Below are 25,303 nucleotides of genomic sequence, written 5' to 3' on the forward strand. Positions count from 1 at the left end.
TCAATACTCTGACTGATGAAGGCCAAAGTGCCAAAATACGTTTTGACCACCTGATATATCTGCGACACGACCTTCAAGGAACCATGCAACCATCAACTATTCCTCTGCCCACCTGGCTAATTGATCCAGATCCTGCTGCAATCTTTCACAACCATCTTCACTATATGCAAAACCACTCACATTTGTATCATCAGTAAACTTGCTAATCTTGCCCTGTTCTGTGACGTTTCACAGAGTGCTGGAGTAACTCAGAGGGTCAGGCTGAGTATGGAGGTTGGGAGGTCATGTTGCAGTTGCATAAGAAGGTGGTGAGGCCGCATTCAGAGTATTGTATTCAGTTCTGGGCACCATGTTATAGGAAAGATGTCATCAAAATGGAAAGGGTACAGTGAAGATTTACGAGGATGTTGCCAGCACTAGAGGGCCAGAGCTATAGGGAGAGGTTGAGTAGGCTGGGACTCTATTTCATGGAGCACAGGATGATGAGGGATGATCTAATAGCGGTGTATAAAATTATGATTTGAATAGATATGGTTGAGTCTTTTGCCCAGAGTAGGTGAATCGAGGAGCAGAGGACATAAATTTAAGGTGAACGGCAAAAGATTTAATAGGAATCTGAGGGGTATGTTTTTCACACAAAGGGTGGTAGGTGTATGGAACAAGCTGCCAGAGGAGGTAGTTGAGGCGGGGACTATCGCAACATTTAAGAAACAGTTAGACAGGTACATGGATAGGACAGGTTCGGAGGGATATGGATCAAACGTAGGCAGGTGGGACGAGTGCAGATGGGACATGCTGGGCCGAAGGGCCTGTTTCCACACTCTATGTCTCTATCTATCTTTCTTGCCTTCTCCCCATTACCTCTGACACCCGTATCAATCAAGAATCTATCAATCTCCTCCTGAAAAATGTCCAGTGACTTGACCTCCACAGCTGAGTGTGGCAATGAATTCCACAGTTCACCACCCTCTGACTTAAGAAATTCCTGCTCATCTCCTTCCTAAAGGAATGTCTTTTAATTCCGAGGCTGTGGCCACTGGTCCTAGACTCTCCCACTAGTGGAAACATCCTCTCCACATCCACTCCATCCAGGTTTTTACCAGGCTGGGACAGACTGCAACAGCTTCACACCATGTCCCAAAGCTTGTGTCCTGTCCTGCATCACCCAAGGCAGCAGAGACGTTATAGGAGAGGGCAAGCACCGTAACAAAGTAGCTCACAATGGTCTATGTACCATTCAGGAATGTCTATGCATGCCACATCATGAATATTACTGAAGAACGGTCTTGACCCGAAATATAATCTCCAGAGATGCTGCCTGACTCACTGAGTTACTTCAGCACTCCAGTCACTATCCATGTTCTCCAGAGATGCTGCCTGACTTACTGAGTTACTCCAGTACTCTGTGACATGTCATCTATCCATGTTCTCCAGAGATGCTGCCTGAACCCTGAGTTACTCAAGCACTCTGTGAAACGTCGCCTATTCATATTCTCCGAAGATGCTGCCTGACTCACTGAGTTACTCCAACACTTGTGTCTATTTTCCCTTCACCCATCTGTCCAAGCCCACTCTCCCCCCTCCTTTCCTATGTTCCCTTCCACCCATAAACCTCTCTCTGCCTTTACATTTCACTCCTCTTTCAAATCTGCTCTACTTATCTACATTCATTTTTCTTCTTAACTTTTTAGTCATAGAATGATGCAGTGTGGAAACAGGCCCTTCAGCCCAACTTGCCCACACCGACCAACATGTCCCATCTAAACTAGTCCCACTCACACGTGTTTGGCCCATATATCCATCTAAACCTGTCCTATCCATGTACGTGTCCAAATGTCTCTTAAACATTAGGATAGTCCCAGCCTTAGCTCCCTCCTCTGGCAGCTCTTTCCATACACCCAGCACCCTTTGTGTGAAAAAGCTACCTCTCAGATTCCTGTTAATTTCTGAAATATTGGTCATAAATTTGGTGCAAAAATGCTCCAAAATAAGGCTCAGAATGCATCAGAGAGCATCTAAAACCCCTGAGGGCCCTGACCCCGGTATCAAGGGACTTCACGCTTCGCGCTCGTGATGCGCGCAGCGCGCACACTATTTCACATTAAAGTTTTTTGTAATCCTGTCATGCCACCCCCCTTTTTTGGAAAGCTTCGTACGGGCCTGCTGATGCTATAAGGCAGCAACTCTACCACTGCCGGCCTTATGAATACGGATTACTTATGGATTATTTAGACCTTCTATTACTGACTCCTTCATTGTAAAGTTCTACTTCCATCTGAAGCATAATGTTTCAATCGATGCATTATACAGACAATTTATTTTGAGATTTTGTTAAACCAAGTAAGCATTTTGTGCTATCTTAAATTGTGATTCATTTTCAAATAATGGGTTTTATTGATATCTATTGGAATCAATTTCAGTATGTAGACTTTCCTTTCACTTGGCACTCTGAGGAACTCTGCTACTTATTACAATGTAAAGTTCACATCAAACTATGGAAGATGTGTATAACCACCGCACCACTCTCTGGTGCAGGAGATTCTGAATAATCTGAGAAATTGAAATTATGGCATTTTCTGTTTGTGCTTTGCAATTGCTGCAGCAGACTACAGAGGTTAAAGGGAGAGTAAGCTGCAATCAGAAGACATCTGACATTTTTGATGGTTTCTAAATTACTTTATTCAGGCCAGCAAATGAAATTCTCCACTGGAGATATTACCCATTTATCAAAACCGGACTGCAAGCAGATCATCACTATGATTTAATTTAGATACCTTGTATATTTAACAAGAGCAAGACGATACTGAGCATGGTTTTGGTAAAATAAATTTGTGACTTTAAAAAAAAGACAGAAGCTTAGAAATTCAATTGCTTCTTTCCAATTGAAATTGATGTTTTTCCCCAGATTGATATCTGAGAATAACAATTTCACTTTGCACCAGAAATGGGACCAGACAGTTTGAGAAGTAACCTGTAGTAGCCCTGCCTCAATCTCCACTCACGGTTAGACGTTGATATCCATAAATCTGTGTGCACTTGGAGCACTCCACCCCATATACCATTGATCTACACTGGGTTGTCGAACCTGTTATCTCTCTCAAGACCATAAATGGGGGCACTGACCTCCAAGTGCCACCCCTATGCACCTGTTTCCCCCTTATCCCATTTGCTTCCCCTTACCTGCTTCAAGGCTGCTCACTCGGAGCAGTCTTGTATTCATCTCGTACAGCCGACAGGAACTTCTGGACCGGTTCCTGCGGCTGCAACAACTTTTTGGACAATCTCCCTCTTCCGACTGAGCTCATCAGAGCAACAGAGCACCCGACTGGAGACCGCCAGGTGAGTCGCGGGGTTGGAGACCGCCATCCGACCCGCGGAGCCCAACCGACCCTCGGTCCTCACCGGATCCCCGGCCCACGCCCGACTCCCGGTTCTCGCCCGATCCCCGGCCCTGACCCGACCCCCGGTCCTCGCCCGACTCCCGGCCCACGCTCGACCCTCGGTCCTTACCGGATCCCCGGCCCACGCCCGACTCCCGGCCCTCGCTCGACTCCCGGTTCTCGCCCGATCCCCAGCCCTGACCCGACCCCCAGTCCTCACCGGATCCCCGGTCCTCGTCCGACCCCTGGCCCACGCCCGACTCCCGGCCCTCACCGGATCCCCGTCCCTCACCGGATCCCCGGTCCTCGCCCGACTCCCGGCCCGCGCCCGACTCCCGGTTCTCGCCCGATCCCCGGCCCTGACCCGACCCCCGGTCCTCGCCCGACTCCCGGCCCACGCCCGACTCCCGGCCCACGCCCGACGCCCGGCCCTCACCGGATCCCCAGCCCTGACCCGACCCCCGGTCCTGGCCCGACTCCCGGTACTCACCCGATCCCCGGAGCCCAACCGTCCCGCGGAGCTGGAGAACGCCAGGTGAGTCCCAGAGCTGGAGAACGCCACCCGACCCGTGGAACTGGAGAACCCGCGGAGCTGGAGAACGCCGTGGAGCTGGAGACCACCACCCGACCCGTGGAGCTGGAGACCACCACCCGACCCGTGGAGCTGGAGACCACCACCCGACCCGTGGAGCTGGAGACCACCACCCGACCCGTGGAGCTGGAGACCACCACCCGACCCGTGGAGCTGGAGACCACCACCCGACCCGTGGAGCTGGAGACCGCCACCCGACCCGTGGAGCTGGAGAACGCCACCCGACCCGTGGAGCTGGAGACCGCCACCCGACCCGGGGAGCTGGAGACCGCCACCCGACCCGTGGAGCTGGAGACCACCACCCGACCCGTGGAGCTGGAGACCACCACCCGACCCGTGGAGCTGGAGACCACCACCCGACCCGTGGAGCTGGAGACCACCACCCGACCCGTGGAGCTGAACGCCACCCGACCCGTGGAGCTGGAGACCACCACCTGACCCGTGGAGCTGGAGAACGCCAGGTAAGCCCCGGGGCTGGAGACCATCAGCAGAGCCGCGGGGCTGAAGACCGCCTGCGGAGTAACGCAGACGCGGAGCAACGGAGCGGCAGAACACCAGCGCGCACCAAGCCAGCTCGGCCCACCAGAAGCACCAACAGACGGCGACGGGTACGAAAACACCGCCGGGGACGCAGAGGGGGGGTTAAAGGCCAGGTTAGAGCTAGCCCCCACACAGGGCAGCGATTCCTAGCCTTTTCTTCGCCAACGTGCGCTCACTGGCAAACAAAATGGATGAACTCCGGCTAAGTATCACCTCCCACAACCGGATCAAGGACTGCAACATCTTGATCTTCACTGAAACTTGGCTCAACACTGACGTTCCTGACAGCGCCATCCAGCTATCGGGGCGTCATTTACTCCGAGCGGACAGGACATCAGACTCTGGTAAGACCAGAGGGGGGGGGTCTGTGCATTTATGTAAACAAAGCATGGTGCACGGACTCCACCATCATCGAGAGTCACTGCTCAGCTAACCTTGAATTCCTCTTGGTTAGATGCAGACCGTTCTATCTGCCCAGAGAGTTCACCTCCACTGTTGTGACTGCAGCCTATATCCCTCCTGATGCTAATGCCAAGCTTGCAATGAAAGAGCTGCATACTGCCATTAGCAAACAACAGACTCACAACCCTGAGGCAGCCTTCATTGTTGCGGGTGACTTCAATCACTCCAACCTGAAGACTGTACTCCCCAAATTCCACCAACATGTATCCTTCCCCACTAGAGTAGACAAGACACTGGACAAAGTCTACACCAACATGGCTGAAGCTTACAAAGCCATCCCCCTCCCCCACCTTGGTCAGTCTGATCACGTCTCATTGTTCCTGCTCCCTAAGTACTCCCCACTCATCAGACGGGTTAAACCAACTGTAAGGACAGTTAAAGTCTGGTCAGAGGAAGCGGACTTCACACTTCAGCAGTGTTTTGGAAACACTGACTGGAAGGCGTTTGCAGCCCAGGCCACCCTTGACTCTCACACGGACATTGATTCCTATACATCCTCTGTTCTGGACTTTATAAACTCCACCATCAATAGTGTCACCTCCCTCAAACAGGTGACCATATACCCGAATCAGAAGCCATGGATGAACAGCGAGGTCAGGCTACTGCTGAAAGCACGGGACACCGCTTTCAGGTCAGGCGATGCTCGAGCCTACAGTTCATCCAGGGCTAACCTGAAGAGGGGCATCAGGAAGGCCAAGCACTGCCATAAGCTCAGGATTGAGGAGCACTTCAACAACAACTCCGACCCCCGACGCATGTGGCAAGGCATCCAGGCCATCACGGACTACAGACCCTCCAACATCACCCCCACATCCAGCGACGCCTCCTTCCTTGAGGAGCTTAACCACTTCTATGGCCGCTTCGACAGGGACAATCTAGAGACAGCCATCAAGGCTGTGCTACCTGCCGATCACCAACCCCTCACACTCACCCCCTACGACGTGTACGTGGCACTGAGTAGGACTAATGCACGTAAGGCTGCTGGCCCTGACGGCATCCCCGGGCGCGTGCTCAGTGCCTGTGCTGCGCAGCTGACAGACGTCTGGACTGACATCTTCAACCTGTCACTTGCCCAAGCAGTTGTCCCCACTTGCCTTAAAGCCACCTCCATCGTGCCAGTGCCAAAACACTCCACTGCGGCAAGCCTCAACGACTTCCGCCCAGTTGCACTTACCCCCATCATCACCAAGTGCTTCGAGAGGCTGGTCCTGGCACACCTCAAAAGCTGCCTACCCCCCACACTGGATCCCTATCAGTTTGCCTACCGCAAGAACAGGAGTACGGAGGATGCCATCTCAACGGCACTTCACTCCGCCCTCTCCCACCTTGACAACAGAGACACTTATGTAAGAATGCTGTTCATCGATTACAGCTCAGCATTCAACACCATTATTCCATCAAAACTGATCACCAAACTCGGTAACCTGGGCATCGACCCCTCCCTCTGCAACTGGATACTGGACTTTCTAACCAACAGACCCCAGTCTGTGAGGTTAGACAAGCACACCTCTTCAACCCTCACCCTGAACACCGGCGTTCCTCAGGGCTGTGTGCTGAGCCCCCTCCTCTACTCCCTCTTCACCTATGACTGCACACCTGTACATGGTACTAACACCATCATCAAGTATGCAGATGATACAACGGTGATTGGCCTCATCATCAACAACGATGAGCTGGCCTACAGGGAGGAGGTCCAGCACTTAGCAGCATGGTGCGCTGACAACAACCTGGCCCTTAACTCCAAGAAGACCAAGGAGCTCATTGTAGACTTCAGGAAGTCCAGAGGTGGCACGCACACCCCCATCCACATTAACGGGACGGAGGTGGAACGTGTTTCTAGCTTCAGGTTCCTGGGAGTCAACATCTCCGATGACCTCTCTTGGACCCACAATACCTCTACTCTGATCAAGGCTCATCAGCGTCTCTTCTTCCTGAGGAGACTGAAGAAGGTCCATCTGTCTCCTCAGATCCTGGTGAACTTCTACCGCTGCACCATCGAGAGCATCCTTACCAACTGCATCACAGTATGGTATGGCAACTGCTCTGTCTCCGACCGGAAGGCACTGCAGAGGGTGGTGAAAATTGCCCAACGCATCACCGGTTCCACGCTCCCCTCCATTGAGTCTGTCCAAAGCAAGCGCTGTCTGCGGAGGGCGCTCAGCATCGCCAAGGACTGCTCTCACCCCAACCATGGACTGTTTACCCTCCTACCATCCGGGAGGCGCTACAGGTCTCTCCGTTGCCGAACCAGCAGGTCGAGGAACAGCTTCTTTCCGGCGGCTGTCACTCTACTAAACAACGTACCTCGGTGACTGCCAATCACCCCCCCCCCCCCCCCCCCCCCCCCCCCCCCCCGGACACTTATTATTTATTTTTTATTCAAATCGTTTGCTATGTCGCTCTTCAAGGGAGATGCTAAATGCATTTCGTTGTCTCTGTACTGTACACTGACAATGACAATTAAAATTGAATCTGAATCTGAATCTGAATCTGATCCTGCCCTGTCTCAGTACAAGCCCCAAGAAACACTGCGAGGTTGCACTTGAATAATGGATGGAGAAAGGAGCTTTACTGACTCAGCCTAAGGTGTCGGCTATGAAATGCTTTGATTCTGAGGAAGGACATTATTGCCATAGAGGGAGTGCAGAGACGGTTCACCAGACTGATTCCTGGGATGTCAGGACTGTCTTATGAAGAAAGACTGGATAGACTTGGTTTATACTCTCTAGAATTTAGAAGATTGAGAGGGGATCTTATAGAAACTTACAAAATTCTTAAGGGGTTGGACAGGCTAGATGCAGGAAGATTGTTCCCGATGTTAGGGAAGTCCAGGACAAGGGGTCACAGCTTAAGGATAAAGGGGAAATCCTTTAAAAACCGAGATGAGAAGAACTTTTTTCACGCAGAGAGTGGTGAATCTCTGGAACTCTCTGCCACAGAGGGTAGTTGAGGCCAGTTCATTGGCTATATTTAAGAGGGAGTTAGATGTGGCCCTTGTGGCTAAGGGGATCAGGGGGTATGGAGAGAAGGCAGGTACGGGATACTGAGTTGGATGATCAGCCATGATCATATTGAATGGCGGTGCAGGCTCGAAGGGCCGAATGGCCTACTCCTGCACCTAATTTCTATGTTTCTATGTTTCTATTCATTTTGCTCCATTGCCTCGATGCAAGTTTTCATGCACAAGATACTATTTTTGTTCCTTCTTCACTCCTGCTTGGGTGCTTTCTGTTACGTATTACTTTCTCTGCCGCTTCTAAGCAAAGTGGTCATTTTAGATGTGCAAACTAACAAGATCACATTTAAAAGGAGCCAAATAAACTGTTCCTCTAGCACTTTCTTTTTATTGCTGAATATAAAGGAGGGTCCCAGCCTGAAACGTCAGATGTCCATTCCCTTCACCAATGTCTCTTGACTCGCTGAGTTGCTCCAGCATTGTGTTTTGTTCAAGATCACCTTAACAGCAGCAGAATGGGCACTATGCAATTGTACAATAATGTTACCTATTTCACAATACTGCGAATATCAATGTTTTCAATAACTTACAACTTGAACCTGTCTGTTATTTCATGAAAGCCAGATGCAAACTGGAGGAACAGCCTTGTGATATTCTGTTTAGGTAATTTACAACCCAACATTCTTGAATTCTCCAATTAACTAACCTGGATACACCCGTTTGTCCCCTCTGCTTCTTCTATTCCTTCCTCTGGCTTCATAATTTGCACCTCTTCCAACCTTATCTCGCTCCTTTTATCTTTTCATCTCTGGCCTTTGTCCAACCATCCAGCTATCAAAAAAAACCCTCACCTGCATCCACCTATTACTTGCCAGACCATGTCCCACCCTTCCTCTCTTCCAACTTCCCCCTTCCCAGCCCCAACCACAATCAATCTGAAGATGGATCCCGACCCGAAATGTCACCAATCCATGTTCTTTAGAGATGCTGTCTGGCCTGCTGAATTACTGCAGCACTTTGTGTCCTTTTTCTCTATGAGTACTAACACATTTGAACATAACTGCTAGCATTTGGCCATTTGTGGGACATTAGGCCCTGGGCTTCACAGGTTGAACTTCCACATAGTTCCCTGCACCTCGCATTGAAGAAGAAAAATCTCTTTGTATCCAACACTGGACAATATCTGTCACACGATCCAAGACAACCCTGATTTAACACTATTTACTGGGCTTCAGCAAAAGGGAAGGCAAATTATAATTTTAAATTATTTCTTTTGTATTTTAATTAGTGTGTGCTTGTAGATGTGTTAAAGTTGATTTTGTATTTTTTAAGAATTTATCTTAATTCCTTTGTGGTTAACATGAAGGAACATTTTAAAATGTTTAGTGATATTTAAAAGCTACTTAAGATCTGTTTGTTTTTTTTACATTCTTAGAAGCTCTGGGGTATCAGCGGTTGAAAAAGGGGGACTGCTAGTATCTTGGTATTCAAACCCATCTAAGGTATTTGAGGCAAAACGTATACCTCGGCCAGTCTGCCTGCTGAACGTTTCATATCAGTGAGATTGGGCCTCTGCATTCCGATAGGGTGAGACATGGGGAGATGATGAATGCTTACCGCAGCCTAGATTGGGCTATTACAACCACACCATTGAAAGAGCAGGGGCGTCTCAATCAGGAGCACCTCATTAGTTTAGTTTAGTTCAGAGATACAGCATGGAAACAGACCCGCCGGCCCACCGAGTCCACGCCGACCAGCAATCCTCGCACACTAATGCTATCCTGCACACATTAGGAACAATTTACAATTATACCAAGCCAATTAACCTACAAACTTCTATGTCTTTGGAGTGTGGAAACTGGAGATTTCGAAGAAAATCCACGCAGGTCACAGGGAGAACGTACAAACTCCGTACAGACAGCACCTGTAGTCAGGATGGAACCCGGGTCTCTTCCACTGCAAGCAGCAGCTCTACCGCTGTGCCACCCTGCCACCCAATCCCTCAAGGGGCAATTAATGGAAACCTCTCCATTAGAGGTTGGATTCTCTGCCCCAGGAAGAAGTATTACCATGATCACATTAAAGGGCTGGGCAGGCTCGAAAGTCTTACTGCCATTGTTTCCATTGTGATCCTCACTTAATGAGTTTAGAATTCAGAAATAGATACTTGGTCATTTTCCCAAACACAGTGGTCAACATTAACAGTATAAAGAGATCCATGGAAGTTTTCGTTTTGTACACATCATTCCAATTTATAAAATGGCTTCTCTTAAAATTTAAGGTATAGCATTAGGTAAATTTGCAAATACCTAATCAATTAGTTTAATAAATGTCAAATAATGTCAACATCATTTGAGGACAGTTTTAATAGTTTACCTTGCAAATTTCCTACAAGGCTCAACATTATATTAACTCGTGGAAGACCCCCATGTCCATAGATTAACTTACAAACTGTTAGATCAAATGCCAAACACAGGTCTACATTCGAGTGAAGGGCAGTTTGCAGGCTCTAGGGGTAGAGAAAAACCATTGAAAACTAAGCAAAACATGAAGATGGTAAAAATAAACTTTTATTGAAGGTGCAGAGTAGAGGTGAGATCAGGGCAAGGCAGGACTGGGTAGAAAAAAGGGAGGGGATGGATGGGAGGGTGTGTATTAAGGCAGGGTGATGGAAGGTGACCAGGGGAAAGGAGGGGTCAGGAGTGGATGGGGGGGATGAAGGGTGGGGGGGGGGGGGGGGGGGGGTTAGGGATGTGATGTATTCGTGAGAATAGACAATAGGTGCAGGAGTAGGCCATTTGGCCCTTCGAGCCAGCACCGCCATTCAATGTGATCATGGCTGATCATCCCCAATCAGTACCCCGTTCCTGCCTTCTCCTCATATCTCCTGACTCCGCTATCTTTAAGAGCCCTATCTAGTTCTCTCTTGAAAATATCCAGAGAACTGGCCTTCACTGCCCTCTGAGGCAGAAAATTCCACACTCACAACTCTCTGTGTGGAAAAGTGTTTCCTCATCTCCGTTCTAAATGGCTTACCCCTTATTCTTAAGGCTAACAGAATCTAGGGATATGGGGAGAAAGCAGGAACAAGGTACTGTTGTGGATGATCAGCCATGATCATATTGAATGGCGGTGTTGGCTCTAAAGGGCCACGTGGCCTACTCCTGCACCTATTGTCTATGTCTCCATGTGATGAAGGGATGGAGGGGAGCGGTGAGAGGGGTAACTGGGGGTGAAGAGGGGATGAGGAAGTCAGGGCATGAAGGAGATGATCTGGGGTGAAGGGGGATTGGGGATGGTGGGACTGATGAAGCAGGGAGTTGATGGCGGTGGGGGGTCGTGTGGAGGGGGTGAGATGAAGTGATGAAGGAGAGTGTTGATGGGGGTTGATGTGGAGGGGACGGGTCAGGTGATGGGGGACGGGAGCGGTGAAGTGAGGGAGTGTGCGGCTGGGAGTGATGGTGATCAGAGGGACTGGAAGGGTGAGAGGCGGAGGAGGAATGGTAGAATGATGAGGGGAGTGGATGGTGAGGGGTTGTCGGGTGAGAGCATGGGGATGAGGGGCAGTGAAAAGAGTGGTCCTGAGGGAGGGGATAGGTGGAGGTGAGGGGATGATCAGCCATGATCTTTGGCCATGAATGGCGGTGCTGGCTCGAAGGGCCGAATGGCCTATTCCTGCACCTATTGTCTATTGTGAGAGGATGGTTGGGTGGGGTGAAGGTGAATGGTTAGGGTTGGTGTGGAGAGAGAGGATGATAGGGGAGGGGTGGAGATGGTAGTGCGGGGGACTCACAGAGGTGGGGGGATGGTGGCGTGGGGAGAGGATGAGCGGGTTGCGGGGATGAGCGGGGAGCGGCCGGTGGGACAGACAGTGTGATGGGGGTCGGGGATGAAGGGTTTATCCCACCCCCTCCCTCCCAACCCCCGGCCCCGGAGCCGGTCCTTACCCTGCGGGCGCGCGCTCGCTCGCCAGCCTCCCGGGAGCGCGCCGGGCGCGTGCGCGTACTCGTCCCACCGACCAGGGGGCGGGATTTTCTCCTGCCGCCACGTGACCCGCAGCCACTTCCGGCGGCGCCGCCTATAAATAATGAACCGGAAGCATAAGCCGGCCTTTCTCCCGGGAGCCGCGTGAGGAGCGGGTGGAGCTGGTGGAGCTGCGGCATGGTGGTGGTGTCCGCCCGCCCACACGGCCCGGGCCCGGGGCCACGCCACCGGACTCCAGCCGCTGGAGGTTGGTCGCCGCTTTCGCGATGATATACAGGGACACCCCGGGTGTTTTGCTGGCGGGTGGGGTGTTTGCCGGGGCCGGGGCGGGCAGCGTCCATGGTGACTGTAGAGGCGCCCGGCCCCTCACTGCGACCGCCCCCCGACCCGCGGGGTCGCACATGGTCCGGCTGTGCAGAGATGTATCATGCAAACAGGTCCTTCGGCCCATTGAGTCCGTGCTGGCCATGTGTCACCCCGTACACACACGTTCTCATTCGCTCCCTACACTCTAGGGTCAATTAACCCACAAAACCGAAGATAGACACAAAATGGCGTGGGAGGAAACCAATGCGGCCAGGAACAAAGCGGGGTGTCCGCGTTGACTGCTTAACTCTGGTCAGCATAGGCAAGTGGGGCCGAACGGCCTATGTCTGCCGTACAAGTCTATACTCGTTCACCACCCCACAGCCCAGTTCGAAGGTCTTGTCCGCCTCCGTCTCTGGTGCCTCCGTTTGATAATTGCTAAGCTTGTTCAGATGTACAATTTAACTGCAAAATCTGAATATCCACCTTTTCTTTCTCAAAAGGTTTCTTTGTCGAAGCCAGACAAAGGAGGTTGTAAAGTTTATAATTGCTGAGCAGCGATGATGTTTTTTCTCACGATGGTCTTCATAACTTTTGTGATGAGATTGCCTTAAGGCGTTGCTGACAGCTGCTCGGTGTTTAAACGAATCTTACATGCTGTTACCTTATATGCAGAAAATTGCTCGAGTGTTTCTATGGGTTTCTCTTGGAATCTATAGTGTTGGCTGCATTTTTGTCATAATTTCTACTTGATTTCTAAAAGGATATTGGAAGCTATTTTTTTTTTTTAAACTGAATATGCTGTCTAATGACCTATTTTAATTGTTTCCCAGTTTGCCAATTCCTTCTGTCAAGCCTTGGTGGATCATGGAAACTAGTCAGGTATGTTGTGTCTCTTTCAGATGTGCTGCAGTAACTGGGAAGTTGAGATTCATCAGCAAAGATTACCTAGGGCAGGGGAATTCTTGCCAGAAAAACATTGGAACCCTTGGATCAGAATCCAAAGTGGTGGAAGAGTAGAGGTAGTGATGCTTACACTTATGGTAGGGTGCATGGCCTGAGGGGGTTACAGAGTTGCTGAAAGTCTCTTGGAAGACATTGAAGTATTTTGCATAGTGCTGGAAATGAGGGATAATTTCTACCTGAGGTAGAACATATCATGGAACACGTTGGTGGCTTAGATGGAGGATTGGAACCTTTGTAAAGCTTGGGTCAACTAGCGTCACCTAAAACTGCCTTGATGTCCACAGTGACTAGAATGCCACATTACAAGTGTATCCCAGCCGTGTTAATTTTACACATTAGTGTTTTTTGAGTAATTTAAATGGGCTAGTTTATTTTTTTAATCATAAGAATAGTGTGTGGTATATATTATCTAATAAAACAAACTTTTGTAAATGGAGTGAGGAATATGTTCGTGTCTTTTAGTCCAAAAATGCAGCCTCTTTTACATACTTTGGATCTGTCTTCACTAAGGAAGACACAAACAATCTCCCAGATGTACTGGAGGACAGAGGATCTAAGGGGGTAGAGGAACTGAAAGAGAATTAAGCGAACAATAGTATTGGGTAGGCTAATGGAACTGAAGGGTGGTAAATCCCCTGGGCCGGATGGTCTGCATCCCAGGGTCCTCTGGGAGGTGGCTCTAGAAATAGTGGACGCATTGGTGATTGTTTTCCAATGTTCAATAGATTCAGGATCAGTTCCTGTGGATTGGAGAATAGCTAATGTTATCCCACTTTTCAAGAAAGGAGCAAGAACGATAATGGGGAATTACAGACCAGTTCGCCTGACTTTGGTGGTGGGAAAGATGCTGCAGTCAATTATTAAAGAGGTAATAATGGGGAATTTGGATAACATTCTAGCCATTGTGGACATCAAGGCAGAGTTTTAGAAGGCGATGCTAGTAAAAGGATTAGTCCAAGTCAGCATGGATTTATGAAAGGGAAATCATATGGAGTGCCGCAAGGTTCAGTATTGGGGCCGCAACTGTAAATCATACATATTAATGATTTGGAAGAGGGAATTAGGAGCAACACTAGCAAGTTTGCTGATGTCACAAAGCTGGGTGGCAGCGTGAACTGTGAAGATGTTAGGAGGTTGCAAGGTGACCTGGACAGGTTGAGTGAGTGGGCAGATGCAGTATAATATAGATAAATGTGAGGTTATCCACTTTGGCGGCAAAACCAAGGGGGCAGATTATTATCACAATGGGGTTAGGTTATGTAAGGAGAAGGTGCAGTGAGACCTCGGTGTCCTTGTACACTAGTCACTGAAAGTTGGCGTGCAGGTACAGCAGGCAGTGAAGAAAGCTAATGGAATGTTGGCCTTCGTAAAGAGGATTTCAGTATAGGAGTAAAGAGGTTCTTCTGCAGTTGTATAGAGCTCTGGTAAGACCACATCTGGGGTATTGTGTACAGTTTTGGTCTCCTAATTTGAGGACGGACATCCTTGTGCAGTGTAGGTTCACGAGATTGATCCCTGGGATGGCGGGACTGTCATATGAGGAAAGATTGAAAAGACTAGGCGTGTATTCACTGGAGCTTAGAAGGATGAGGGGGTTCTTCTAGAAACGTAAAATTATAAAATTTCTGGACAAGCTAGATTCAGGAAAAATGTTCCCAGTGTAGGGCGGGTCCATAACCAGGGGCCACAGTCTTAGAATAAAGGGGAGGCCATTTAAGACTGAGGTGAGAAAAAACTTTCACCCAGAGTTGTGAATTTGTGGAATTCCCTGCCACAGAGGGCAGTGGAGGCCAAATTAATGAAGGGCCGAATATCCTCATCCTGCACCTATTTTCTATGTTTCTATAGCTGTTGATTATTAATCACTGTCTTGTACCTAGGAAACTTTAATTTGTGAATCTGATATGCTGCTTATTAAATGAAATATTGTCCAGTTGTTATACTGCTATTTGTATTTTAACTGGCATATGTTTAATGCTCAAATGGTTTGATTGGCATTGCAACTTGAGTGTTGTCACTCAATAAAGATGCTATCTATCTAATATTGGCATTAAGCTGCATGTAAGGGTGTACGGTTTCAGTTATAAATGATGGAATATAAATGCAGGGCTCTCACATCATTTATTCCTTGTTGCCAGCTGCGTGGCACCTTTTTTGGTTGCCAAATGACAGTTTAGGTGGTCATTTAAGACTGCATGACGCGTGCGATAATGTGCTCGGACGAAGTGTGTAGTTACCAGTCGGAATTATGCTAATTGAAGCATTCGCATATTATTTCTGCTTGAAATAAAGTCACAAACTAAACATATTGATGCAAGCATGTTTTCTGTGAAGGAATGAAAATTACCATTACATGGCCATAGCATGCGTCGTTATTGCTATTGGTACAGAAACACTCTCACTTCCCACATAATTTAGCCATAACAAAATACAGGTTGCAAGGGAATTTCTAAAGACATTTAATAGCTGTTAAAACCAACTATATACATCTGTCAGAAACATGACCTTAACTGGCAAGAGATGGCCAAAGGACATAACTGCAGCAAATGGTAATATGTTTAATGTCAAAACGCCACATTACCGGACGTTCAGATTAGATGTACGTGTTGTGAACAGCAACGAAGATGCCCAGTTTCTATGCACCAGATTAAAAAAAAATATTGATAAATGCTGCAATTAAGAATTAATGTTGAAATTTCAACTGTAATATCTCCTGACCAAATTTGTGATGTATATGACCGACTGTGGAAGTAAAGCCTGGATAAATCCAACGTATGGTTGTGAATGTTGCTTATTAAATAACTACAGTACTGATACTCCATATTAAGCATTGATTTGCAGTTAAAATGAATTCTGTAATTGCGTGTCACCAGTAGCAATGACAATCGAACACTGCGGGTTTTAATGTTTCACGTGTTCACAATTTAATTAATCTACCTTTATGGACTAAAACAAATAATAACATTGGGAATTAAAACACATTTGATTGCATTCCGTTATCAAACAGTCAATGTTCACTCTGAAGATATTTACAGCACAATAGGGTCTGGGGGGGGTGAATCAGTGCGCGGTGGATAGATGGTGGGGGGCTGAGAAGGCAATCGAAGCAGAATGGGTGGATTGAGGCATGTGAATTAGTACGTGGTGGTTGGAGTATGTAAAATTGTGAGGAGAGAGCACGGGGGATATCAGTGGTGATGAAAGGGGGGGATCAGTACAGGATGAATGGAGGTAGACAAAAAATGCTGGCGAAACTCAGTGGGTGAGGCAGCATCTATGCAGCGAAGGAAATGGGGAACGTTTCGGGTCGAGACCTTTCTTCAGACTGCTCCCCCCCCCCCCCCCCCCCCCCCCCCCCCCCATTCTTGAATGGTGGGGAAGAGTGCAGGATCAATAGGGAACTCAGTACAGTGTGGATCGGAGGGTCTGTGCAGGATGAATGGGTGATCACTACAGGATGAATGGGTGGAACAGTACAGGATGAATGGGAGGTTCAGTACAGGATGATTGGGATGTAATGGGTAGATCACTACAGGATGGATGGGGGGGGGGGGGGTGCAGGGGGGGGGGATCAGTGATGGGTAAATGGAGGGCCGGTCAGTACAGGATGATTGGGGGACCAGTGAAGGATGGATGGGGGGGTGGCTGGAGAATCAATGCGAGGTGGAGCACTGAATAGAGGCAGGAATGGGGATCAGTGCGGGATGGTGAGGAGGAGACTCGGGATCGGGGGGAGCAGGTTGGGATCTCCTCGCCCCCGCCTCCCCTGTGGGGCCGAGCGGAGCAGCTCAAAGATCCTACAGCTATAGGATCTTTGGTGCAGCTGCTTCAGATGGCGGAAGGGGGCCTCGCCCTCCCGGCCTCGGCGTGCAGGAGGGTTTGATTTGAAAGCGGTTATCGCCGTTAGCGGTTTTGCAAGCAGCGGGAGGAGGAGAATATGGGGCTGCTGTGCGGGGCCCATCATTCACTCCGACCCTTCGTCACCCTGCACCTAGTACCTTTGCCCCGCAATACAGCCGCCGCTGACACGAGACATCACTTCCTTTTCTTTAGAGATGCTGCCTGACCTGCGGAGTTACTCCAGTTTTTTGTGTCTATTTTCGGTATAAACCAGTATCTGCAGTGCCAAGCCGGGCAAAATGAGCATTTAGCTTGCCCGGCGGCACTTTGGGTGGTCATTGGCACCCGGGCAACCACTAATTTTGAGCCCTGTAAATGGTATTGTGAAATTTGTTGTCTGTGCCACTGACTTCTGCATTGTACCTGCACCTCACTGTACTTACACTTATGACAATAAACTCATCTCATCTTGGAATTGGTCATTGTTTGCAGGTGACTGCACACTGTCCCTTCTGACCTTTGCGATGGAAGGAAGGTCGGCTGGTGTTGCTCCAGCTGAAAGAACTCGCATGAGGAACTGCTGCAGAGATGCCTCCAACGTGATTGAGGTATCCAATATTTTTTCACTGTTCTTTGCACTGATGTCTTACTCATCAAATGCCACCTTTAAGGGTAGTCACTTAGGTCTGGACCAGGGTTGATTTAGGTTGGATCTGCTGGTTATTATGCAGTAGGTAGCTGTGAAACCAGGCAGGACATCATATTGGTAGTGCCTAGTTTTACTGCTGTTGGTTATAGATTCAATGGTAATTGGCTGTATTGGAATTGTCTTGCTTCTTATGAGCCATGTTCCACGTTGCTCGGAAGATGCCTGTTTAATAAATTGTGAGATATTGGCTGGAGGTGCAACTATTTCTGGAGCCTGGATCTGACGGACCAATGCCAGGCTGTACTCTGTTCCCTTGACCCAGTGTTCGCCTGATTCCTGATATAGAGAGTTTGATGGCCTAACGGCAACTTCCTGGGATCTCAAGGCGCAGCTTAAATGGATTATCATTTTACCACGATGATGAGTAACCTGGCCTTGGTGTTGGCATTTGTCCTCTCATTTAGGTGTTGCAGTATCACTGTATGTTACTACAATCCACACCAGCTGTAAATAACTATTGAAACAAGTTCTAGGGCTGAATAGGTTTAACTATCACTATATTTATCAGCTGATGTGCAATTACTGAAATAACCAGAATAACTTTGACGAGGGATATGAGTATTTCCATTGAATAGCATGTCATGAGGGCTATTCTTGAATGAAATGTAGTGATCGTGCACCTGGCTCTCGGAGGCTGTTAATTTAGTACTGTTCTACATTCTGTTTCTCTAAAACATTATCTAATTTCATACTGCTTTCTATTTGTTTAGAAATAGTAGCATATGATTCAGTGGAAGCTACAACTGAAGCATCAGTTACTGTAGAAAGATGTTGGAATTTGGAGGGGGGTGAAAGATTTGTGTGGCCTTCATTGTATTGTGCAGAGTTGTGGTTTTAGATATTTGTCTTCATTTCAGCTGGATGTGTTCAGTCAAATCTTGCACTGCTATTCTGGAGTTACACTAATGTTAGGGTGAAAATCGTGGTTTTGGAATACTGCTCATGGTTTAGTGCTGTCTAGAATTTTCTGATGCTGTTGATTGCTGGTTTAATTTGCCTCCAATGGTTAGTACTGCTTATCTGGGTGGTGGGAACATTGAGAAATCGACTTCATTGTTGGATTGTGTTTAAATGTTCTCCATGTTTGTTTCAGCTGGAGCCCTGTTAGTGGATGGATTGCACTGCAAGTATTTTCAACACGGAAGATATAAGGAATTATTTCATGGGTAGGTGCTGACACCGTGACATTTACAGTGCGCGTTATCATTACCCAGTGGGATCTTTTAACATTTTGTGCTTTTGTCCAGAGTTAAAATGATGTTTATTCTCACGATGGTCTTCATAACACCCTTGATGAAACTGCTTAATAGCAATGGCTGATTACTCTGGACAACTGCTTGGGTCCTTTGTATAACATTAGCCCCATGTCCTAACATGAACTAGTAAAATACATTTATTCATGCTAGTCGTTTGTAGTAACTGCAGTACAATTCTTCCAGGCTGTGCTGCCTACTTAGTAAAATACAGTGGAAACAATACTGCCCAAGGCTCATATAGTCCATGCAAGTGACAAATACACTACAATTGTGTGAACACAAAAATAAATGTATTCGCCAAAGTCTAATGAAAATTAATGAACTTCCGCGTCATTTTTATCTTTCCAGAGCTGGCCTGTTGAATGAATCGTCACTGAGGAATGTTTAATGTTGGCAGAGGAATCACTGAAGTCCCAAACTGGAGCTGCTGGAAAGTTGTGACTGTCGCACCTACAAATGTTGGATGTATTTGTGGCGTTTGCATCCCTTTGTTCACTGTAATATGGAATGCATGGAAATTATGTACTGGTTACTGTGTTTACTGCAAATGTATATTTTGGGTGATTGAGGTTTGAGCTGGTAAATTATAATTCAATTATACTTTGTCTTTACTTGTGTGTTTTAAATTATAAAGCAGTGAGAAATCCTGCTGGATGTATTCCTGAGTCTCCGTGTTGGGGGGTTTGCATATTGCTGTAATAGATGTTTTGCTTTACAGTTCCTGGTGTTGAGTTCATCCATTGATCATTTGTTGAGCCATCTCTTAACATCTAGGCATCAGGGCAGTTGCTGAATGTACGATTCAGACACACAGTGTACATTCATAGTGGCCACATGTGCACCTTGCATGGGGTTATTTGCCTGTATTGCAATCTCCTTCATGATTGAGTCAGAATGACTGCCAATAAAATCTTCAAACGGCAGGGCCAGTATCTATTGTCTGATCTATGTGGAGTGTGCACAGGGACTTGCTAGTGGCAGCAGCCCAAATACATGCCTCTTTTGCAGAGGTGTTATGTTTCTGGTATGGTGGCTATTGTGAGGACACATTGACAAATGATTGCAGTGCAGCTGATGCTGTTGGCTTAACATATCCTTGCTAACCTTATTGCCCAGCTGCACACATCCCATTTTTCTGACTAGCTCTCTATCCTCCCCATGTCTCCTTGGTTATTATACCTGGCTCTCACCTCTGGCAGCATGTTCCAGATATCAACCCTTGCATCCTTTTAAAACTCATCCCTCTCATCTTATATCTGTTGTCCTGTTTTTTTTTTTAATACTCTTAACCAGGGGAAAGGTTCTGGCTATCTATTCTATCAATCTCATAATTTTATACGCTTGCCTTTAGTCCTCCCTTGCTGCAATTTCTCCCCATAATTGAAAGTTCTTCAATCCAGGCAAACGCCTGGTGAATCTCATGTGCCATATCGTATGGTGCCGTAAGCAGATCCACAAAGTAATCTAGTCAGTGCTTTGTGAAGTTGCAATGTAACATCCCAACTTTTACACTTGACCTGTGAAGGGAAGCATGCTAAGTGCCCCATTCACTGTCTCTCTGTGCTGCTGTTACTTATGAACTTGAACCCCAAGTTCCCTCATCCACACTCCTTTGTGCCCTGCTATTTCCTGTACATATTCTATCTCCATTTTACTGCCCACAGCACATCACCTTGCACTGGTCAGTTCAATTTCATTTCCTACCTTTAGAAAAATGAGTCTTATTGGAATGTACATAAGCTATGTACATTCAGAAAGAGGTGAACATTGGACTTCTTCATGCCAATTGATAGTTCTTGGCTGTTAAAGGAATGAGGGGGTGTTGTACAGGTTACAAATCTAAATCCAGATCTTGTACATTTGTCACTTTCAGAAATATTTCAAAGCACAATAGGGTGGTTTGTATTAGCATGGCGGGTTGAAGACCATGATTGGTACTCTGATTCTGAGGTAGCATTTACATTCTCGGAATTAACCATATAACAATTACAGCATGGAAACAGGCCTTCTCGGCCCTTCTAGTCCCCTATTCTCGCCTAGTCCCATCTACTTGCACTCAGACCATAACCCTCCATCCCTTTCCCATCCATGTACCTATCCAATTTATTTTTAAATGATAAAATCGAATCTGCCTCCACCACTTCCACTGGAAGCTCATTCCACACAGCTACCACTCTGAGTAAAGAAGTTCCCCCTCATGTTACCCCTAAACTTCTGTCCCTTAATTCTCAAATCAATTGGATGAATGTCTTCATAAAACATCTGGTTGGCACACAGACTAAGTGTGTTCCCTTAATAATAATTAAAATTTGATCAGCTTTATTAATAGTGAAGGATTCACGAAGACACACACCTACAGGTGCTGGAATTTTGAGTAAAGCACAAAATGCTGGAGGAACTTGATGGGTCAGGCAGCATAAGAGTTTAGATTTATTATCATGTGTTGTATGCTATCCAAGCACATCACATATCTGATACATAAATATAATTGTTAAAATTACAATAGATAAAGGGAATGATATAATTCTCAGCATTGTAGTGGGAATAGAGGTGAATTGGACAGTATCCTAGCTTAGCCAAGGACAGTTCATGAGCCTGATAATGGGAAGAAGCTTTTCTTCCCATTGTGGTGGTGCATGCTTTGAAGCTTTTGTGCCATCTGCCAGACAGGCAGTCTGGAGAAGGGTGGGACAAGTCATTGATTGCATTAATAAAAACGTATAAGGTTAGGTTACAGTTACAGCATGGAAATGGCTCAGTGAATCTGCCCACCAATGATCAGCCACACACAAGAGAATATAAACTCCATACAGACAGCATCCGTAGGATTGAAATCTGGTCTCTGGCGCTGTAAAGCAACAGCTCTACTGCTACACCCCAGCTTTTTTTCTGTTGCTTCCGTGTCTTTTCTAATGGGAAGGAGTCCTCACCACCCAGTGATGACCTCTTCTCCCATGTCCACCGGTCCCCCTCCTTTTGGACTCCCTGGAACGGCCTTCTACCCTCTCTAGACTGCTGGTGTGACATCACCGTCTCACCTTTTCCACTCTCCTTACCTACTCTAACCTCACCCCCTCTGAATGTACAGCCCTCCGCTCACTCTGCAGCAACCCCGACATTATCATCAAACCCACCCATAAGGGAGGTGCCGTGGTAGTCTGGCGCGCTGACCTCTACTGGGCTGGTCTGAGGCCAGGCAACAACTACTTATCCTTGGACCATGATCCCACAGACGAGCACCAGGCCTTAATCTCACACACCATTTCTGATTTCATCACATCTGGCTGTCTGTCTTCCACTGCCTCCAACCTTATTGGACCTTGCACAGTCCAGTTTTACCTTCTCCCCAAAATCTACAAACACATCTGCCCTGGCAGACCCATTGTTTCTGCCGGCTCCTGTCCCACAGAAACGAATAAGAAGGAACTGCAGATGCCGGTTAAAACTGAAGATAGGCACAAAAAACTGGAGTAACTCATTGGGACAGGCAGCATCTGGAGAGAAGGAATGGGTGACGTTTTGGCTCGCGGCCCTTCAAATTGTTAGGGATAAGGGAAACGAGAGATATAGACGGTGATGTGGAGAGATCTTATCAAGCACACCACAAGCCAGAGCTAAACACACTTCTCGGCATCTGCATACAATGGCTTCTTGTGCGTAGTGGTGGAAAGATTGGTGGAAACAGGGCCGCGACGTGACCCCTGTGGAGAGATAAAGAACAATGAATGAAAGAAATGCAAAAAAGTGACGATAAATGCTGTTAGTTGGGTGAAAACGAGAAGCTAGATCGAATTAGGTGGGGGAGGTATATAGAGAGAAGCAATGCCGGGGCTACCTGAAGTGAGAGAAATCAATATTCATAACACTGAGCTGTAAGCTGCCCAGGCGAAATATGAGATGTTGTTCCTCCAATTTTTGTTTAGCCTCATGCTGATAATGGAGGAGACCATGGGCAGAAAGGTCTGTGTAGGAATGGAGAATGTAATGTAAGTGTCCAGCGTTGGTGATTGTGGCCAATTTGAGGTGAAGTTAATGAAGTCCATGAGTTCTGCATGGGGGGCAGTATGTAGCACCGATGCAGTCATCAATGAACAGATGACCACCCTCTCCCATCATATAACCATATATAACCATATAACAATTACAGCACGGAAACAGGCCATCTCGGCCCTACAAGTCCGTGCCGAACAATTTTTTTTTTTCCCCCCTTAGTCCCACCTGCCTGCACTCATACCATAACCCTCCATTCCCTTCTCATCCATAAGCCTATCCAATTTATTTTTAAATGATACCAATGAACCTGCCTCCACCACTTCCACTGGGAGCTCATTCCACATCGCTACCACTCTCTGAGTAAAGAAGTTCCCCCTCATATTACCCCTAAACGTCTGTCCCTTAATTCTGAAGTCATGTCCTCTTGTTTGAATCTTCCCTATTCTCAAATTGAAAAGCTTGTCCACATCAACTCTGTCTATCCCTCTCATCATTTTAAAGACCTCTATCTGGTCCCCCCTTAACCTTCTGCGCTCCAGAGAATAAAGACCTAACTTATTCAACCTATCTCTGTAACTTAGTTGTTGAAACCCAGGCAACATTCTAGTAAATCTCCTCTGTACTCTCTCTATTTTGTTGACATCCTTCCTATAATTGGGCGACCAAGATTGTACACCATACTCCAGATTAGGTCTCACCAATGCCTTGTACAATTTTAACATTACATCCCAGCTTCTATACTCAATGCTCTGATTTATAAAGGCTAGCATACCAAAAGCTTTCTTTACCTCCCTATCTATATGAGATTCCACCTTCAAGGAATTATGCACGGGTATACCCAGATCCCTCTGTTCAACTGTATTCTTCAATTCCCTACCATGTACGTCCTATTTTGATTTGTCCTGCCATGGTGTAGCACCTCACATTTATCAGCATTAAACTCCATCTGCCATCTTTCGGCCCATTTTCCAAATGGCCTAAATCACTCTGTAGACTTTGGAAATCCTCTTCATTATCCACAACCCCCCCTATCTTGGTATCATCTGCATACTTACTAATCCAATTTACCACACCTTCATCCAGATCATTGATGTACATGACAAACAACAAAGGACCCAACACAGATCCCTGAGGCACCCCACTAGTCACCTGCCTCCAACCCGATAAACAGCCATCCACCATTACCCTCTGGCTTCTCCCATTCAGCCACTGTTGAATCCATCTTGCTATTCCTGCATTTATCTATATCATAGAAATAGATTATTGACTGACATCTATTACAAACCCACTGACTCTCACAACTATCTCGACTACACTTCTTCCCACCCTGCTTCCTGCAAAGACTATCTTAATTCCTCCGTCTACTCCTCATCTGCGCCCAAGATGAGGTGTTCCATACTATAACATCCGAGATGTCCTCATTCTTTAGGGAACAGAGGTTCCCCTCTCTCATCACAGATGAGGCCCTCACTCGTGTTTCCTCGGTACCCCGCAGCTCTGCCCTTGCTCCCCCTCTCCCTAGTCACAACAGAGATAGAGTCCCCCTAGTCCTCACCATCCACCCTATCTGCTGAACCGTCACCCATTCCTTCTCTCCTGAGATGCTGCCTGTCCCGCTGAGATACTCCCGCTTTTTGTGTCTATCTTTGGAATAACTCGGGCAGTCTCTGGAGAATATGGAATGATGATGTTTAGAGTTGGAAACCTGCTTCAGCCAAAAATAACTTTTAATATTACCAATTTAAAACTACTTTATAACCTAGATGATCATATTGGTTACTTAGTTTAGTTTAGAGATACAGCATGGAAACAGACCCGTCAGCCCACCAAGTTTGGAATTCTCTGCCACAGAAGGTAGTTGAGGCCAGTTCATTGGCTATATTTAAGAGGGAGTTAGATGTGGCCCTTGTGGCTAAAGGGATCAGGGGGTATGGAGAGAAGGCAGGGATGGGATACTGAGTTGGATGATCAGCCATGATCATATCGAATGGCGGTGCAGGCTTGAAGGGCCGAATGGCCTACTCCTGCACCTATTTTCTATGTTTCTATGTTTACGCTAACTAACAATCACCCATACGCATTCTATCCTTGACACCGGGATCATTTACATAACCCAATTAACATCCAAACCTGCATGTGGGAGGAAAACAGAAAAACCCACACGGTCACAAGGAGAATGTGCAAACTCCGTACATTGAACCTAGGTACCTGGCGCTGTAAGGCAGCAACTACACTGTGCCACTGTTCTTATCTGAGGCAATGTAAAGTGTAGATGGAGTCCATGGTGGGGAGTCTGTTCTGTTTGATGGTCAACAACAT

The 25,303-nt window shown here is 47.2% G+C and overlaps 1 protein-coding gene, 1 long non-coding RNA gene and 2 other non-coding genes across 5 annotated transcripts in view; 3 read left to right on the forward strand and 1 right to left on the reverse strand.

Moving 5' to 3' along the window:
- Window positions 1–11,995, reverse strand: part of ric3a (RIC3 acetylcholine receptor chaperone a) — a 46,683-nt gene extending 34,688 nt beyond the window's left edge. The window contains exon 1 of one of the 2 annotated variants that reach the window (XM_055649901.1): window positions 11,878–11,995. The gene's annotated coding sequence lies outside the window, so the exon portion shown is untranslated. Of the gene's footprint in view, window positions 1–10,378; window positions 10,440–11,877 lie in introns of those variants that run through there. The other variant, XM_055649900.1, reaches the window with a different exon arrangement.
- Window positions 11,996–12,121: 126 nt separating this feature from the next.
- Window positions 12,122–19,914, forward strand: LOC129705958 (uncharacterized). Its single transcript, XR_008724986.1, has 5 exons — window positions 12,122–12,161; window positions 13,054–13,102; window positions 17,519–17,634; window positions 18,829–18,901; window positions 19,340–19,914. It is a non-coding gene; the product is annotated as an uncharacterized LOC129705958 (long non-coding RNA).
- Window positions 12,774–12,858, forward strand: LOC129706022 (small nucleolar RNA SNORD35). The gene has a single exon (XR_008724995.1). It is a non-coding gene; the product is annotated as a small nucleolar RNA SNORD35 (small nucleolar RNA).
- LOC129706024 (small nucleolar RNA SNORD35) lies at window positions 18,985–19,064 on the forward strand. The gene has a single exon (XR_008724996.1). It is a non-coding gene; the product is annotated as a small nucleolar RNA SNORD35 (small nucleolar RNA).
- Window positions 19,915–25,303: the final 5,389 nt, after the last annotated feature.

The sequence above is a fragment of the Leucoraja erinacea genome, chromosome 18 (assembly GCF_028641065.1).
Source record: "Leucoraja erinacea ecotype New England chromosome 18, Leri_hhj_1, whole genome shotgun sequence".
Lineage (NCBI taxonomy): Eukaryota > Metazoa > Chordata > Chondrichthyes > Rajiformes > Rajidae > Leucoraja > Leucoraja erinaceus.